Source organism: Crocodylus siamensis, chromosome 2, assembly GCF_052110815.1.
Source record: "Crocodylus siamensis isolate JL-2025a chromosome 2, ASM5211081v1, whole genome shotgun sequence".
Taxonomy (NCBI): domain Eukaryota; kingdom Metazoa; phylum Chordata; order Crocodylia; family Crocodylidae; genus Crocodylus; species Crocodylus siamensis.
Genome location: NC_143396.1, coordinates 165,453,767 through 165,469,210, shown reverse-complemented (window position 1 = coordinate 165,469,210; position 15,444 = coordinate 165,453,767). Strand labels below are relative to the sequence as shown.

Below are 15,444 nucleotides of genomic sequence, written 5' to 3'. Positions count from 1 at the left end.
TGTGGCTGCAAGAGCAATTGTCCCCACATCCTGATGAGTGAAGGGTTCAGAGGGACCTCTAACTGCTCTATGATAAGAAAGCCAAAGGCAAACAGCAAAACATATACATATTTAGAAATCATTTTATTATGTTGATACAGACATTGATAAGCTGCCAAATTGCTGTAACACTGTAGATATATTAATAAAACATTGTCCAAATGATTGCTGTCTCTCTCTGTCTTGCTCACTCTTTCTCTATAGTGGTCTTTAGTTTTAATTGTGAAGGAACATGGATTTTGGGATATTTTACAGAGTGACTTTGGGATTTTTTTATCAGAGATTTTTTAGTTTTCAAACTGGGAACATCAGAATTCCTGCTAGGGAGGTCAGTGGCAGGACCCAGGCAGAGGAGCCTGCTCAGACCTGGTACCTTGGAGCTAGCTGGAGGTGGCTGGCTGACCTCCTGGCCAATTGCGGTCAGAAGGACATGCTTTGACAGCTCAAAGCAGGCCACCACACTGGGCAGCACATGGCAGCAGGTCACAGCCAGGCAGCAGCCCCCACTGCCAGACTGTGGCAGTAGGTAGAGGGTGCAGGGAACTCTCAGGGCTGCTTCAGTAGTCCAGCTGGAACAGCAGGTAGTGTCCCCAAGTACCAACTGGCCAGGCTCCAGAAGCTCCTGAGAGTGAGTAGCCCTGAGCTACTTGCCAGGGCAGCTCTTTGTACTGATGGGGCCAGGACAGGGCATCTTTTTACACTGCTGGGGCCAGCACAGGTGCTGGCTCCAAGCTCTAGCTCCCTCTGGCTGCAGTTCTGGGAGGAGCCAGGCACGGTTATTTTGCCCCACGTGGCACAACTTGCACCACACCAAAATGCATGTCTGGGCATATGCACTCAGGCAAAAAGTCCCGGCTCAAATTTTCAGTGCTTTTATTTGAGCTGCTGAAAGCACACATGCTTGCATGGGTGGACACATCCTACATGTCATTCCAGAAGACTTTCCTTCCCAAAGACTCAGCTGCCTTTCCATTGTGCACTATTCCTTCCACTCTGACCTGATGACCTGTCAATGTTTCCTTCTCTGAAGCCATTTTGTTTGAATGACATTTGTCTCACATGTTACTTGCATTTGATCTTGCATGGAGGATTCCACCCTTGCCAAGTTGGAGCTACTGTCAGACTGCCTCCTGGTGCTGATACGACTGGAATGCTGCTAACCCATGTCCACTGTTAGATGTTAATTAAATAAAATCTGGCCAAACAAATCAAACCACTGCATTTTTTATACTTACCTGTATTTGGTGAAAGGCTAGTTGTCACTGTGGTTATTTCTTTGGGTATTTTCGCTTAGCAGATTAAACAGAAGAGTGATGATGGTTACCAAATGGTCTGGTTTGTGTCACTTATCAAGGGTCTGGGAAATGGAGGGAGGTGATGATAGTTGTCTGGAAATACATGGATGGAGTGGGGTGAGGAGAACAAGGGAAAGTTGTTCTGGCTACTCAGCAGGGGATTGAAACTGCAGTCAGGACAGTTGAGGTGTTTTATTAAAAAATTAGGGGTGTACCGATAGAGATTTTTTGGGCCAATGCAGATGGCCGATTTTTAATGAGCCATATTGTCTGATTCAAATCCGATTGTTGATATGCAGCTGGGCAGCTTGGAGAGCAGCATCTGGCTGGTAAGTCTGCTGTGGGGGAATGGGTAGGGGAAGAGAAAGGGCATTGGGATGCAGATTGAGACCCCCCATGGTGAGGGAGGGAGTGAGGCTGGGTACATGCTACACAGCCAGAACAGGGTGGGGTATGGGGTGGAGCTGTGAGCAACTGGAGGATGCAGGGCAGGGAGTGGAGGATGTGGGGCGGGGAGTGGAGAATGCGAGGTGGAGAGTGGCTCCCACTGCTATGCACACTCTGGGAGGGCATGGAGGGGCATGTGCCCCCCAATCTGCACGTGGGACAAAGGCAGACTGCCGTTGCAGGCTGGGTCTGCACCGGGCTCTTCCTGGTGGGGGCTGGGCTGGGCTGCACTTGGGGCGGTAGCAATGCTGCTAGGAGGGGGACTATGGGGTGGTGCAGCCACAACAGAATTCATCATACTCCCCCCCCCCCACTCCTCCCAGCACCGCTGCTGCCTTCCCTGGCCCAACCCCCCCACCCCAAGAAGAGCCCAGCACCACCCTAGCCTCAGCCCACAGTGGCAGCCTGCCCTTGTTCTATGCAGAGATTGGGGGGCACACCCCCCCATGACCTCCTGGGGTACTTGTAGCAGTGGGAGCCGCCCCCTCCCACTTCCCCTGTGGAAAGGCTGCTCACAGCTCCTTCCCATGCCCCACCCCAGCTGTGCAGTGCCTGTCCCACTCCCTCTTTCACCACAGGGGCCTCAATCTGCCCCTCCCTCCACCCCTTCCACCACAGATTTACCAGCCAGACACTGCTCTCTATGCTGCTGGGCTGGGCTCCTGGCCACCTGCATGCTGCACTGCAACTGTGTGCATGCATGCAGCATTTATCGGCAACATTATCAGCCACGTTAGCCAAAAAAAGTCAATGCCAATACTGACGATTTTCCTTATATTGGTGCGGATCCAATATAGGACTGATGTATCAGTGCGCCTCTATAAAAATGAAGCTAGGGATCAGTTCTCTGTCTGGTGTAATTACACTGAAGTAGCAACAAGGAAATTAATGTTGATACAAGAATCAGTGTAGCTCTGGTAGTTTGCACTCAGTTGCCCCTAAGAATGCCTTGTCCATGAAAAGTGCAGCTGAGGGGGTACATGGAATCACACCAGGCTGGTCTCTACTGAGCACGGCCCTTCCTCATCAGTGTTCTTGCTGTATGGTTTCTGCTGCAGAAGTACCCTCCTCATGTCCTTGGCAGAGGCATCCAGTGGTGGGATTTTGTACTAATAACCAAAGGTCTCTGCTATATAAAAACTGCTCCTTCACTCTGAGGTGCTCTTTGACATGAATGAGGATGCATGTAAGGCAAGGTTGCAACAATTATTTTGGTTGGCAAGCCACTTCGTGAATTTTGGTGAGCTGTCAAGGGCCACACCCACAAATTCTTTCAGAAGATACCATTTTAACAACTTATAGATAAAAAACAAATTAGGTACTAAAATCATAACGTATTTTAATTTTATTTCAACGAACAATTTTTGTCCTGATTTATAGGGTTTTTTTGAGTAGCGTATATGCAGGTGATTGCATAATAGCTCAAAATCAAGTCGTACTTCTGTATATTATGTATGGGGGTGGGGTGAGTTATGGGCACATGGAAGGGTGTAGGAGGTGGGAGGTGTGGGCACATATGTAGAGTAGGCATGTGGAGGGTGGATATGGGGGCGGGCTGCCTATAGGCCAGGTCCCAGGAACCAGCTAGGGGTGGGGAGAGGGAGGGAGGCAGGGGCAGGGGACATGTGCAACAGAGCTTGCCTGGGTGGTGCAGTGCAGTCTGCCCTATCCCACCCTCCCATCCAGCCCCAGCAGCACTCTACATGGGGCCAGTCCTGCCCAGGGCAGCCTGCTGCCTTGCAGCCCACCCCAGCTTCTCAGCTGGGCTGCTCCTAGTGCAGCTGCAGCCACCCAGGTAGTGCTCACCTCCAGCAGCTGCCCTGGTACTGCTCACTGCCAGCAGCTCCTCCTCTTCCTGCTCCTGCTGTGCTGCTCCAGACAGCAGATAGTGCAGGAAAGCCATGGGGACATAAGGGGCTCCAGCTTTCAGCTGCCTTTTACCCACCGGGCTGCCCGCAGGTGGCTGTTCCACAGCAGCCAGTACACTGTAAGGCTTTTCATTTCAGGTTGTCCTCAGTGCTTTTGTCTAGCAGAGCAGACTCCTGCTTAATGGCCTGTCTCACCCTTTGACAGCCCCAGTTCATGTAACTCTTCAAAGGTCTCCTGTACCAGCAAATGTATATATCAGGTAATCCACTCAACAGATTCAAGGAGCCTCCCTTAAATTGGACAGTGAGGCACAATACAGCTGTTGTTCAGCCTTTGCTATGGAGTTGCTGGCCATTTAAGCCAGGGGTTGGCAACATACAGCCCAGTTAGAAGGCAGGACTTTCCCTGAAAAGACTGCAGAGATGCTGTAGCTGAGGCGTGTGAAGATTACAAGAAGCTTTTGATGGGAAGGACCAGAGATGTCAGAGAGACTGTGACGGGGGGAGCAGAAAGTGGGTGCTTGACTCTTAAGATGGGGAGACAGAAGTAAGGGACAGAGGTAAGGAGTGGTTCAGGGGTTGTGTGGAGCAATGAGGCCACCAATTCGGAGGTCTGCTGGGCCATTCTCACAGGTGTTCATGGTCTTAGACTGACTCTCAGTGTTGCAGGGCAAGCTTCAGCCCCATCCCTTCAACTCCACCAGACCATCTGGCAATGCAGATTCTGCTGGCAGCTTGCATGCACTGATGCAGTGTGTGCTTAGACTGTGTAGCAAGAGACATTATTCACTGGAGGTGATTGGTACAAAGAGGACTGCTGGAGTTTCTGACCAGAGCAAGAACTGTGTAAACAGCCCGAGGGCTGCCAAGATGGGAGCACGTACCTCACTGCCTGTCACACTTGCTATCCACAGAACTGGCATCCATTGCAGGCGTGTGCAGAAAGTGGATCACAGCTCTGCACGGGCCCCAGCTCCACGCTGTTACTGCCCCACAGTCCCAGCCTTGGCCGTGGTCCCAGCCTCCTGTCCCGCTCCCAAACACCACCTCCTGCCTGCCCATGGCCCCATTCCATCTGCCTGGCCAAGTGCACCCTGCCTATGGGGGTCCTGAGCCAATCTCCAGGGAGCCCCTGCCCACCCACCCCCTCCGTCTGCCACCCCCGGTAGTGGGTGTGGGATAGATGAACCTGGGGTGGGATAACAGTGGTGTTTTGTGCTGTGGCATGTTTGCTAGCAAAATGCCTGAGCCCTGCCAACTCATTGAACATAGACCATGAAAAAATCATATTTGATAGAACTGACCTCTAGTCACCTCCCCACTAAGGCTTCTTTGAACCAATGGCCTCAAAGTTACATTTTCTGTATTGTATTATGAATGCCCGGAAGCACATGCCCCCCTCACGGAGGACTACTACTGGAAGTTATCCCATAACACTATTAGCTAGCCATTCAGCACCAGTGCAGAAAAGCTTAACAGTCAGATCCACATAGACAATAAGCATTTTGCCTTCCTCTGTTGTGAGTAGCATTGTCCTCTTCTTTGGATCTTTTGAGAGTATTTTAACAAATTTGTACTTCTTGTCCTTGTAGTGGCAGGACATTGACAGTGTCCCTATTCTCTGCTTTATCTGTAGCAAGTTAGGGTGTTCTTGATCTTTGTTTTTAGTAGTTCAACACATGGCCAAAGCTGATTCTGCCAGACTAGCAACTGCTTGTGGTGGACAGATTTTTTAATGTTTTCACCTGTAAGGAGCTTCCAAAAGGCTGAGGCCACAAGCAGAGGCTCAGGGTCATCAGTAAGTGTTTCCTAGTATCTTAATTAGTAATTAGTAATGGGGCTATGGAAATAGCCTTGATGCCCATCATCTTGATGCCCATCTTGCTGGGGTCATTTGACCCCAGCAATCTTTCCTGCCCAGTCCAGGGGGACTGGCCCTGATGATATGTAAGGTCCCTTCTAGCCCCAATCAACTATGAAACCTGAATTATAATGGGCTAGAGTCTGAGAGTTGGGGAATGTACAATTTTGTTATGTGCATATTTACTGCATGTGGAAAGTCCCTGCATTGTGTATTCTGGTGCTGCTTCCCTGCAATCTTATTGCAAGTCTGGCTATATCTGCTGTTCTCAAAGCCCCAGATGTTTCAACTGAAAGTCTGCAAAAGAATCTCAACTTTAATTTTTTTAAAAAGGAGGAAGTTTCTACCCCTAGACAAAGTCAGATCAGAAATAAGGGGTACATTTGTAACAATTAGCCACAGCTACATCTTGTAATCAGCTGTGGTAGTCCACATAACTGGAACATTTTAAGTCAGAATTGGATGCTGTTCTGCTAGATTTCTGCAGAGAGTTGGATTAAATGACCCTTGAGGTCCTTTCCAACCCTATGGGAATATCTACACATGTCCATAAGGTGCTGTTGTTACTGCGCAGTCATTTAATACTTCCTTTTAGAAGTACTAAATGAAGGTGCAGTAACAGCCTGTACTGTGCTGTGTGCACTGCACACAGTTATTTTTAGCTGCTACGTTGCTGTAGTGATACGCTATACTGAGGGAGCATCTTGCTATGACAACGTAGCTGCAGCATCATAGATTTTGCTGGTGGATGCCATATTGCCGTAGTGTGTTGCTATGATGACATAGCATCACATGTAGATGCACCCTATCAGTCCGTGTTCTGTGCAGTTTCAAAATTACTGCAGCCCTCCATCCTGTGTTATAAAGGAGATCAGACTGGAGAGTCCCAGTGGCCCCTTCTGTCCTTGTAATCTTTAAATCTAGTAGCCATGCTTATCAAGTGGAGCGTTATTCAAAAGTGCCCTGATTCTTCTGTGGTTTTCCTTCACGACAACATAGCTGGCACTGCAAGAAAAATTTGGGAAGGGTGAGCTGGGAGTGCCTACCTGTAACTCCCACCATACCTTGGTTTGCCATGATCAGTGCTTGGTTGGATGCAAGTGAAAAACCTATGGAGAAATTCATGTATGTCATAAGTCCAAATATTTGGTAAAGCAGGTGAGAACACATGATAAGGAATGGCTACATAGCTTTTTACGGGACCTGCACAATTCCTCTCTGTTCTGTACTTCAGCTCTTTTTTCCTTTAGCTTTCAACTTCTGAGTTCCTGCTTGCCTTTATTAAAGATATAACTTTACTTTGCCTATCCAGTCATTGCCCTGCCAGGAGTTAACTAGATGCTTTGTAAAGTGCTTTGGGGTCAATGAAGTATGAGAGGTATCGATTCTGTTCTCTATGATTTTTTCAGATTAGTCTCAGTTGTATACTTAGCAACACATATACTTAGCAACACATATACTTAGCAACTCAAGAGGGTAGTTTAGAGGCTCTTAGAATGACTTTTATTAGTAGATGTTTTGGATGGGGAATCCAGGAAAAAGATGACAAAGCTGAGATGGAAATACAAAGCGCCTGAGCAAGGGACTAACAATCGAGGGATGGGGGAGAGGAGGGGAACGCTACTAGGTTACATACCATACAATGTTAGCCAACTAAGCCCGGGGGCGGGGGGATGTGGAAGGGGGAAGGTGGGGGGTTGCGACGCTGAGAGGGAAAGGAGATAGATACACACATACCCGTTACAGTGGTCCGCAATGTTGGAGAAAGTGGCTTGGAGAGAGCGTCTCAGTCCATAAAGTCCGATCGCGGGGGTCCTCTTCGGGTGGGGTGGGGTCGTCTATGGCGGCGAAGTCCTCTTGACACGAAGCAAAGCGGGGGCAGTTCAGGCGGCGGTGTCCTCTGGGTCCGGTCCAGCGGCGGCACGTCTGGAGGGGTCGGTGTACTGGCGGTGACCCGTGATGCGCTCCACGTAGATGTCGTGGGACCAGCGGATGGTGTCGGACACCATGAGGCAGCGCATCAGCTTGGCGTAGCAGTGGGAAACGCGGCAGGCGCGGAGGACGCTCTCGTTGCTGGGGTCCCAGGCTCCGAGCATCCCCACAACGAGCGCGTCCACCGTCACGTCGTAGCCGTGGCCCCTCAGGGTGTCGGCCAGTGGGGCGTACTTCTCCCGCTAGCGAGCCCGGGCGTCGGTGAAGGCTTGGTGCCGGTTCTCGAAGGGGATGGTGACGTCCACCATCACGATCTTCTTGGCCTCGTGGTCCTGACGACGATGTCGGGGCACAGCTGGCTCTCACAGCCCGGGACAGTGCGGTTCATGGCGATCTCCCCCGCCCCGGCCAGGATGGCCTGTACCAGGCGGTCCTGGACAGCGTTGTAGCGCAGCTGCCAGGTTCTGGCGTGCGGCTTGCAGCCGCACAGCACGTGAGGGAGGGTCTCCACTGTGTAGCCACACCGTTGGCACCTCTTGTCCCGGTGGCCGAAGTGCATGGCCCCGTTCAGAGGCAGGAAGTTGAGGCGGGTGCGGTGGAGGAAGCGCCAGTCCGCGAAGCGTGTGAAGCTCCCGCTGGGCATGAAGTGGTTGCTAGCGTCCCACTTCGAGGTGACGTCAAAGACCTTGCCCTGGTCAGGTTTGGCCCTCAGGTCGCCGGCGTACTCGTTGCAGACGGCGTCCTTCAGGAACCTCTCCAGGAAGGTCCTCGTGCAGGGTGTCACAGTGATGTGGTCGGCGTGCGGGGCTGGGCGCAGGCAGACTCCCAGCTCCTGGTGCTCCTCGGTCCAGGTCCAGGCGCAGCCAATGCGGTTCCCGAGGCGGCGTGTGGCGTTGCGGGCTTGGCTCCACAGCGAGGCAAAGTCCCTGCTGTCCCGGCTGAACTTGCCCTCCAGCGAGCCGCTGAGGAAGGTGTACAACATAATAACTTCATCCTCAGGAGTATGTTAAGTTAAATGCAATGTATGTAAAACCAGTCCTTCACCAAGGCTATTGATAACATCTTGGATTATTCAAGATGGAAATGTTATTCAAGATGGAAATGTTCAAGAGCAAGTTAGACAGACACTTGACTGGGATGGTTTAGTCAGGGTTGATCCTGCCTTAAGCCTCATTGGGCCCCTTTTTAGCCCTACTTCCCTATGAAGATAGGATCCTAAAATGGAAGATTTAAAAAAAAAACCCCACACTTTTTTTGGATACTACTCTCAAAAGTCTGCTCAGTTCACTGTTGTTTATAATCCAGGTCATTTACAGTTTGGGTACAGGCTTTGGTTGTGATTCAAGAGAATATTTACATATTTTATGTGTTGTAGCCCTGATTCTGTAGGGCGGTGCAAAACAGCACCTTTCTGCTTCAACTTCCATTTTGACGGAAAACTGTTTCATTTTGACTTTCATTTCATTTCGTTTCAAAAGCACTGTTCCATTTTGTTTCGTTGAAACTGTTTTGCTGTTTTGATACTGTTTTGACGTTTCGCCCATAAGCTATAATGGGGAAGCATAAAACTGCCTATAACTTCATAATTTCTTACCTGATTCAGATGAAACTTGTAGGGATGGTAGCCCCTTCTGCCTGCTGGATTACAGGAGGCTGCTGCTGCCTCCCGCCACCAGGCTCAGCTCCCTGTGGCTCAGAGCCCCTTGGCACTCAGGCTGGTGGTGGGAGGTGAAGCATGGAGACAACCAGAGTGCAGCCTGACAACAGGAGGTGGGTAGAGCTGGAGCTGCACTCCCATTGGCTCCACCAGCTCCATGGTGCGCAGCCCAGTGGCAGAAGGTGGGGAGAGCCAGGGCTGCGCTCCCCACTGGCCTGAGCTACATGGGGCTGCGAGCTGCTCAGAGCGCAGCCCTGGCTCTCCCCTGCCTCCAACCACCCGGCTGCTTTGAAGCTCAAAATGTTTTGAAACTCTTGAAATGTTTTGAGTGCCTTCATTTTGTTTCAAAGCTGTTTCACTGCTTTTTTGCTTTGTTTTGATTTTGCTGTTTTGAGCTCAAAACACATCGAAACAGCTTTGAAACAAAGCGCTCAGTGAAACTGCGCACAGCCCTATTCTGTATCAGTTTAATTGCAAACTCTACATGTAGAATGGTGGGGTGTTTTTAAAATGAAAGCTAGGCCTCATAAAATCACTTGACTCTAGTAGCTAGACCTTGAAGAAAGCCAGCAAATATCACAAGAATTACTGACAATGGAAACCAAGGGAGCACTTTCATTTGACCGTTCAAGCAGTACATAGATACATTTTAGCTGGCCTTGAATTTAGCTTGTGCTTAGATTAGTATTCTAGAAAATTATACCCATGCAAGACCTTTTCCCATCATGGCAGCACTTGATTTCCCTTCGTGATGATTGAGGATCTTGCCCACACAGGAAATATTGGGTGTCTAGTGAATGGAAAGCCAGTTAAATGCAAAAGAAAATTGGCCTAGGTGCACCTGATGTTGTTAAGAGGCGTAGCAGATAACCAGTTTTCTCAAGCAGACATGACCAGCTACACATGTACCCACATTTGCTCTTTTCCTACTGTTTGTGAGTGCCACTCAGTGGAGAGAAAAATCCTGCATAGCTATTATGAGTTAAGCAAAACAGTCCTTTATCTCATCTCTGCCCAGCTCCAGCTGGGCTCAGTGGTCTGTACAGATACTGCTATGCTGGTGGCAGTCCGATAGTGCTGCTCCAGTGTGTTTACTGTTTGATTAGATTGGGTTTGAAAAGCTCATCTTCACGCTCACCTTTCAGAGGAGAGTTTCATCGACATTAGGGCTGCAAGGGGCCTCGGAAGATCATCGAGTCCAGCCCCCATTGGGTTACCTGGACCTACCTGTTCTTTACTCCTCCCCCAGCTCAGTCCCTGATCACAACGCCTCTACAGTACCAGCACATCAGGCTAAATTTTGGATCTGACCAAGGTGCACCCCCCTCCCCCAGCTACTCTGCAGCTGCTGAACGGCTTGCTTGGAGAGGTGCCTTGGTGGACCTTGGCCCTGCCAAGAAAAGGTCCCCTGCGAGCGGGGTCTGGTATCTCCATGTGACACATGCTCGAGGAGCACCAGCCCTGCCGCTCCCTGGGCGGTACAGGGCCAACTGGGCCTTGCCTTTCGCGCCCCCGCAGTGCCGGGCGGCGGGCTCGCTCCATACCGGACCCGGACACGGGGGCGCTCTGAGGCTCCGGGAGGCGGGGGGGATGCAAGGCCATTCGCTACGCCCCGGGCAGGCGCAAGCCACCTGCTGGCAGACCCCGGGCGGCCTCTCTCCGCCGCAGGGAGGCGGTGGCCGGGTGCAGCGGGTCCCACCCGCGCGGCCCGGGGTGTGCCCGGCCCGCCCCGCTTGGCACGGTTAGGTGCCCGCGGCGCCGGGCATGGGCATGGGCAGGTGCCGCTCCTGGCGCCGGGCGGGGGGGGCCGCTGTGCTGCATTGCAGGGCGGGCGCCGCCGCCCCTCCGCCCCCGCCCCCGCCCCGGCGGGACCGGGACTATCTGAGCCGGGCAGCAGCGCTGTCCCCGGGCAGGAATGTCCCTGTCGCTGCTCGCCCAGATAATGTTATTTATATCGCAGGGCAGGGCCAGGGCGGCTCCGCTCCGCACGGCCCCGGCCCCGGCCCCGCCGCGCCGCCGCTGCGCTCCTGCCCCCGGCTCCGCGCTCCTGCCGCCGCCGCCGCTGCCCCGCACAGGTGAGGCGCGGGTCGGCGGGCCTGGGGCTGGGTGCTGCCCCTGGAGGAGTGTGTGTGTGTGTGTGTGTGTGTGTGTGTGTGTGTGTACAGTGCGGACTTTACCTCAGGGCGGGCGGGAAGGGGGAAGGGGCCTGCGGGGTGGGGGAGGAGGGCTCCTGAGGGACCAGCTGGTTTCCCCTTGTCTGGGATGGGGGTTGCCTTGGGTGTTTCCCTCCGCCTTGGGCCCCGCGAGCATCCCTCGGGGGTGCAGCTAGCAGGCAGAAATAAGAGGGGAAAAGTTGGCGCTGTATGTGGGCGCGCCCTCCGGCCTCTGAGTGCCCAGCACCTGGAGACCTCCTTGACCAGGCTCTCCGAGATGGTGGCCTGTTCAACACCTGCCTATGTGCTCCTGGTGCCCGGCTGGGGCTCTGGGCACAACTAGGGTCATGGGCCACTGGTGCCACCTTATTCATGGGGAGGCACGTGCCCCCCCCACAGCAACCAGTCAGCAACCGGGGTGGGGGGGATCCCCCCACAGCCGATTGCACCGACTGGGAACTAGCCGCAGCCGGCACTCCGGCTCCCTGGCTGGCGCTCATGGGGGGGCACCCCCCTGCACCCATTGCCTAAGCAGGGAGCGTGGCCTGTCAAGGGGTGCACCTGCACTCTCACCCCTGCTCACCCCTTACACGTTGCCAGTGACTAGGGTGGCCATTGAGGTACCTCAAGAATAGAGAACAGTTGCATTTCGTGCACAGCGATGGGTTTTTTTTCGCCCTTTCTTCTTTTTGCTATGAAGTCGTGTTCTCTCGACCATTCTGAGTTGAAGGATGTCTTTTACTAGGGCATTTTGAATTGAGGGTGATGTCAAACTGATTTGGAAGGCAAATGTTTAATGGCAGCAAGCAACAGCCCTAATGTAAGGGTGTCATTAGGAAGTGTGACAAATAGGATCTTTGTTGGCATTTGCAGGGCCAATACGACCGTGGGATTAATTAAATGACAAATATATTCACCAATGAAGATGAACAATCCAAAGTTCAATTTGGGTTGAAAGGTTGGGTGTCTCAAGAGAAAAAGAGAGGACATAAAGACATCAGATTTTGTTATCAATAGAGGACAGAGCAGCAGAAAACTGGACTGTCCTCTATAAAACCAGATGAATGGCCACCCTAGGTACAACTGCAGTACAAGTATTTTATTTATGAGCCCAGAAGTAGGTGGAGGCAGACCCTCTGATAACACAGTGATGGACAGCCTTATGCAAGTTCAGGTCTCTACTGAGGGGAGGTGCTGCCTATGGTGGAAAGAAGGGGGGATCAGCAGGTATCTCTCTCCCATCCAGCCTGGGTCTGTAATTTAGGAGCAGCTGGTGTGTAGAGGTGATGGTGATAGTGTTCCTTGGTTGGGCTGTGTCCTGCATAGGTGCCTGTGCCAAAGCTATGGGGACCCTAGGCTGGAGTGTCGTGTATGACATGCTTTCCAGTGCTTGGTCCACTCTAGCTGTACTGTCTCTCTTCTGTGAAAACCATTGACTGAAATGATACAGGAAAAAGTTTTGTGTAGTCTTGGAAGTGGTGGTTTCACTGCCAGGCTGCAGTGTGACAGGGGCCATTGTGAGATCACAGAGCAGTTGCTATATGATACTGTACAGCCATTATCCTTCACTTTAGAAAAACCCAGGGAAAACTGGGAAATCCTGTTCATGTGGAAGGTTGTTGTTCCAGCTCTAAGTAGTTGTGTATAGTACCTGTTCAGAGCCCTGTGCAGTGAAAAAGAGGTCAGAGGTCTACCCATGGTTGGATTAAGATAGACCAGTTTCTGTAGCTTATAGCACATAAGGGAATTCATAGACATTAGGGCTGGAAGGGACCTCGGGAGATCATCAAGTCCAGCCCCCTGCCCAAAGGGCAGGAAGTCAGCTGGGGTCATAGGATCCCAGCAAGATAAGCATCCAATTTACTCTTGAAGGTGTTCAATGTAGGTGCTTGAACCACCTCCGCTGGCAGACTGTTCCAGACCTTGGGGGCTCAGACAGTAAAGAAATTCTTCCTTATGTCCAGCCTGAAATGGTCTTGCAAGAGTTTGTGACCGTTCGACCTCATCATCCCTTGGGGCGCTCTGGTGAACAGACGTTCCCCCAGATCCTGGTGGTCACCCCTGATAAACTTATAGGTGGCCATCAGATCACCCCTGAGCCTGCGCTTTTCTAGGCTAAAGAGTCCCGTGGCTCTCAGCCTGTCATCGTAAGATCTGTTTTCCTGACCTCTGATCATGCGCGTGGCTCTCCTCTGGACTCTCTCAAGCTTCTGCACATCCTTTTTGAATTGTGGAGCCCAAAACTGGATGCAGTACTCCAGCTGCGGCCTCACCAAGGCCGAGTACAATGGGAGAATGACGTCCCGGGATTTGCTCGAGAAGCATCTATGGATGCACGCCAGCATTTTGGTCACTTTACTAGCCGCAGCATCGCATTGGAGGCTCATGTTCATCTTGTGGTCAATGATGACCCCCAAGTCTTTTTCTTCTGTAGTGCTAACCAACGTAGCACTGCCGAGCCTATAAGGGTGCTGCAGGTTTTTCCTCCCAAGGTGGAGAACCTTGCATTTTTCGGTGTTAAACACCATGAGGTTCTCGTCTGCCCATTTGCTGAGCTTGTCCAGGTCAGCCTGGATCACCCGCCTATTTTCCGGCGTGGATGCTTTGCCCCAAAGTTTGGTGTCATCGGTGAACTTGGCCAGTCCACTCCTGACTCCAATGTCCACATCGTTAATGAAGATGTTGAACAGTATGGGTCCCAGGACAGAGCCTTGAGGGACCCCGCTGGTCACAGGGCACCATGATGAGTGACTGCCATCAATCACAACCCTCTGGGTCCGACCACGGAGCCAATTTCCCAGCCAGCGGATCGTGGTGGAGCCAAGGCCACAACTGGGCAGTTTGGCCAAGAAGTGATCATGGGACACCAGATCAAAAGCTTTTTTGAAGTCAAGATATATGACATCAATCTCTTCTCCCTTGTCCAGGTGATAGGTCACCTGGTCATAGAAGGAAATGAGATTGGTCAAACAAGACCTACCCACAACAAACCCGTGCTGGCTGTCCCTTAGAATGTTAGCCTGGGCCAGTCCATCAAGGATGGCCTCCTTAATAAACTTTTCTAAGATCTTCCCCAGGATAGAAGTCAGGCTAATGGGCCTGTAGTTAGCTGGATCCACTCTCCTCCCTTTCTTGAAGATCGGCACCACATTGGCCTTCTTCCAGTCTTCTGGCACTACACCAGAGCGCCAGGAGTTTTCAAAGATCCGTGCCAGGGGCTAGGCTATGACGCTCACCAGCTCCTTGAGTACCCTGGGGTGCAGGTTGTCAGGGCCAGCTGACTTGAAGGTATCCAGCTTCTCAAGGTGTTCCTTCACGAGGTCAGCATTTATGGAGGGTAGGGGATTCCCCTCACCCAGATTTCCCTGTCCCATAGCAGGCATGGGCATCCTGTGTGATTGATGAAAGACTGACACAAAGTACCTATTTAATAGGTTGGCTTTTTCCTGGGCGTCAGTTGTCAGTTGCCCCATCTGGTTTAGCAGGGGTCCAACATTGCCCTTGCTTTTCCTCCGGCTCCCCACATATCTGAAAAAGGACTTTTTGTTGTCCTTGATGCCTGAAGGTAGTTGGAGTTCAGTTGCAGCCTTGGCTTTCCTGGTTTGGTCCCTGCAGGACCGGACCAGCGCAGAGTAATCCTCCTTGGAGGTGAATCCCGTCCTCCATCCTTTGTAGGCTTTCCTTTTTAGCCACAGTAGGTCCGCTAGGTCTCTGGAGAGCCAGGGGGGCTGCTGTGCCTTCTTGCTGCCTTTCCTCCATGTTGGAATAGATTTAGCTTGTGCACTGAGGATCGCTTCCTTGAGAAGCAACCACTCTTCTTGAACTCCCATCTCCCTGGGGTCATGGTCCCTGAGGGCCTGACCGACTAGCCTGTGGCAAGTCTGAAACCCAGCTGCCTTTGACTCCCCTACCTCAGTAACTAGATTCCTACTTCCTAAATTATGAAAGACTGCATGATATCAGGTGTTTGCCTTTCCCAAGTAGTCTATCTGGGCCTGGCCCATATTTCATGTATATTAGCCCATTCACTTCATATCTCATGGTCATGGGGTTTGTTGTCTCTTACTGTTAACTGAATGAAAAATAAGCGTATTTCTGCAGTTGCAGTTCTGAGACTGGCAAGAGCTGAAGTAGGATAAGTGGCTGCCCCTTTTCAGTCATTTTAAATATAAGAACAACTTGAAGCAAAGCT

General features: G+C 51.7%; 1 protein-coding gene across 1 annotated transcript in view; it reads left to right on the top strand.

The window, feature by feature from the left end:
* The first annotated feature begins 10,798 nt into the window (after positions 1-10,798).
* The window catches only part of LOC149871055 (spectrin beta chain, erythrocytic-like), a 53,642-nt gene continuing 48,996 nt past the window's right edge, over positions 10,799-15,444 (top strand). The window contains exon 1 of the mRNA XM_090034547.1: positions 10,799-11,174. The gene's annotated coding sequence lies outside the window, so the exon portion shown is untranslated. The remainder of the gene's footprint in view (positions 11,175-15,444) is intronic.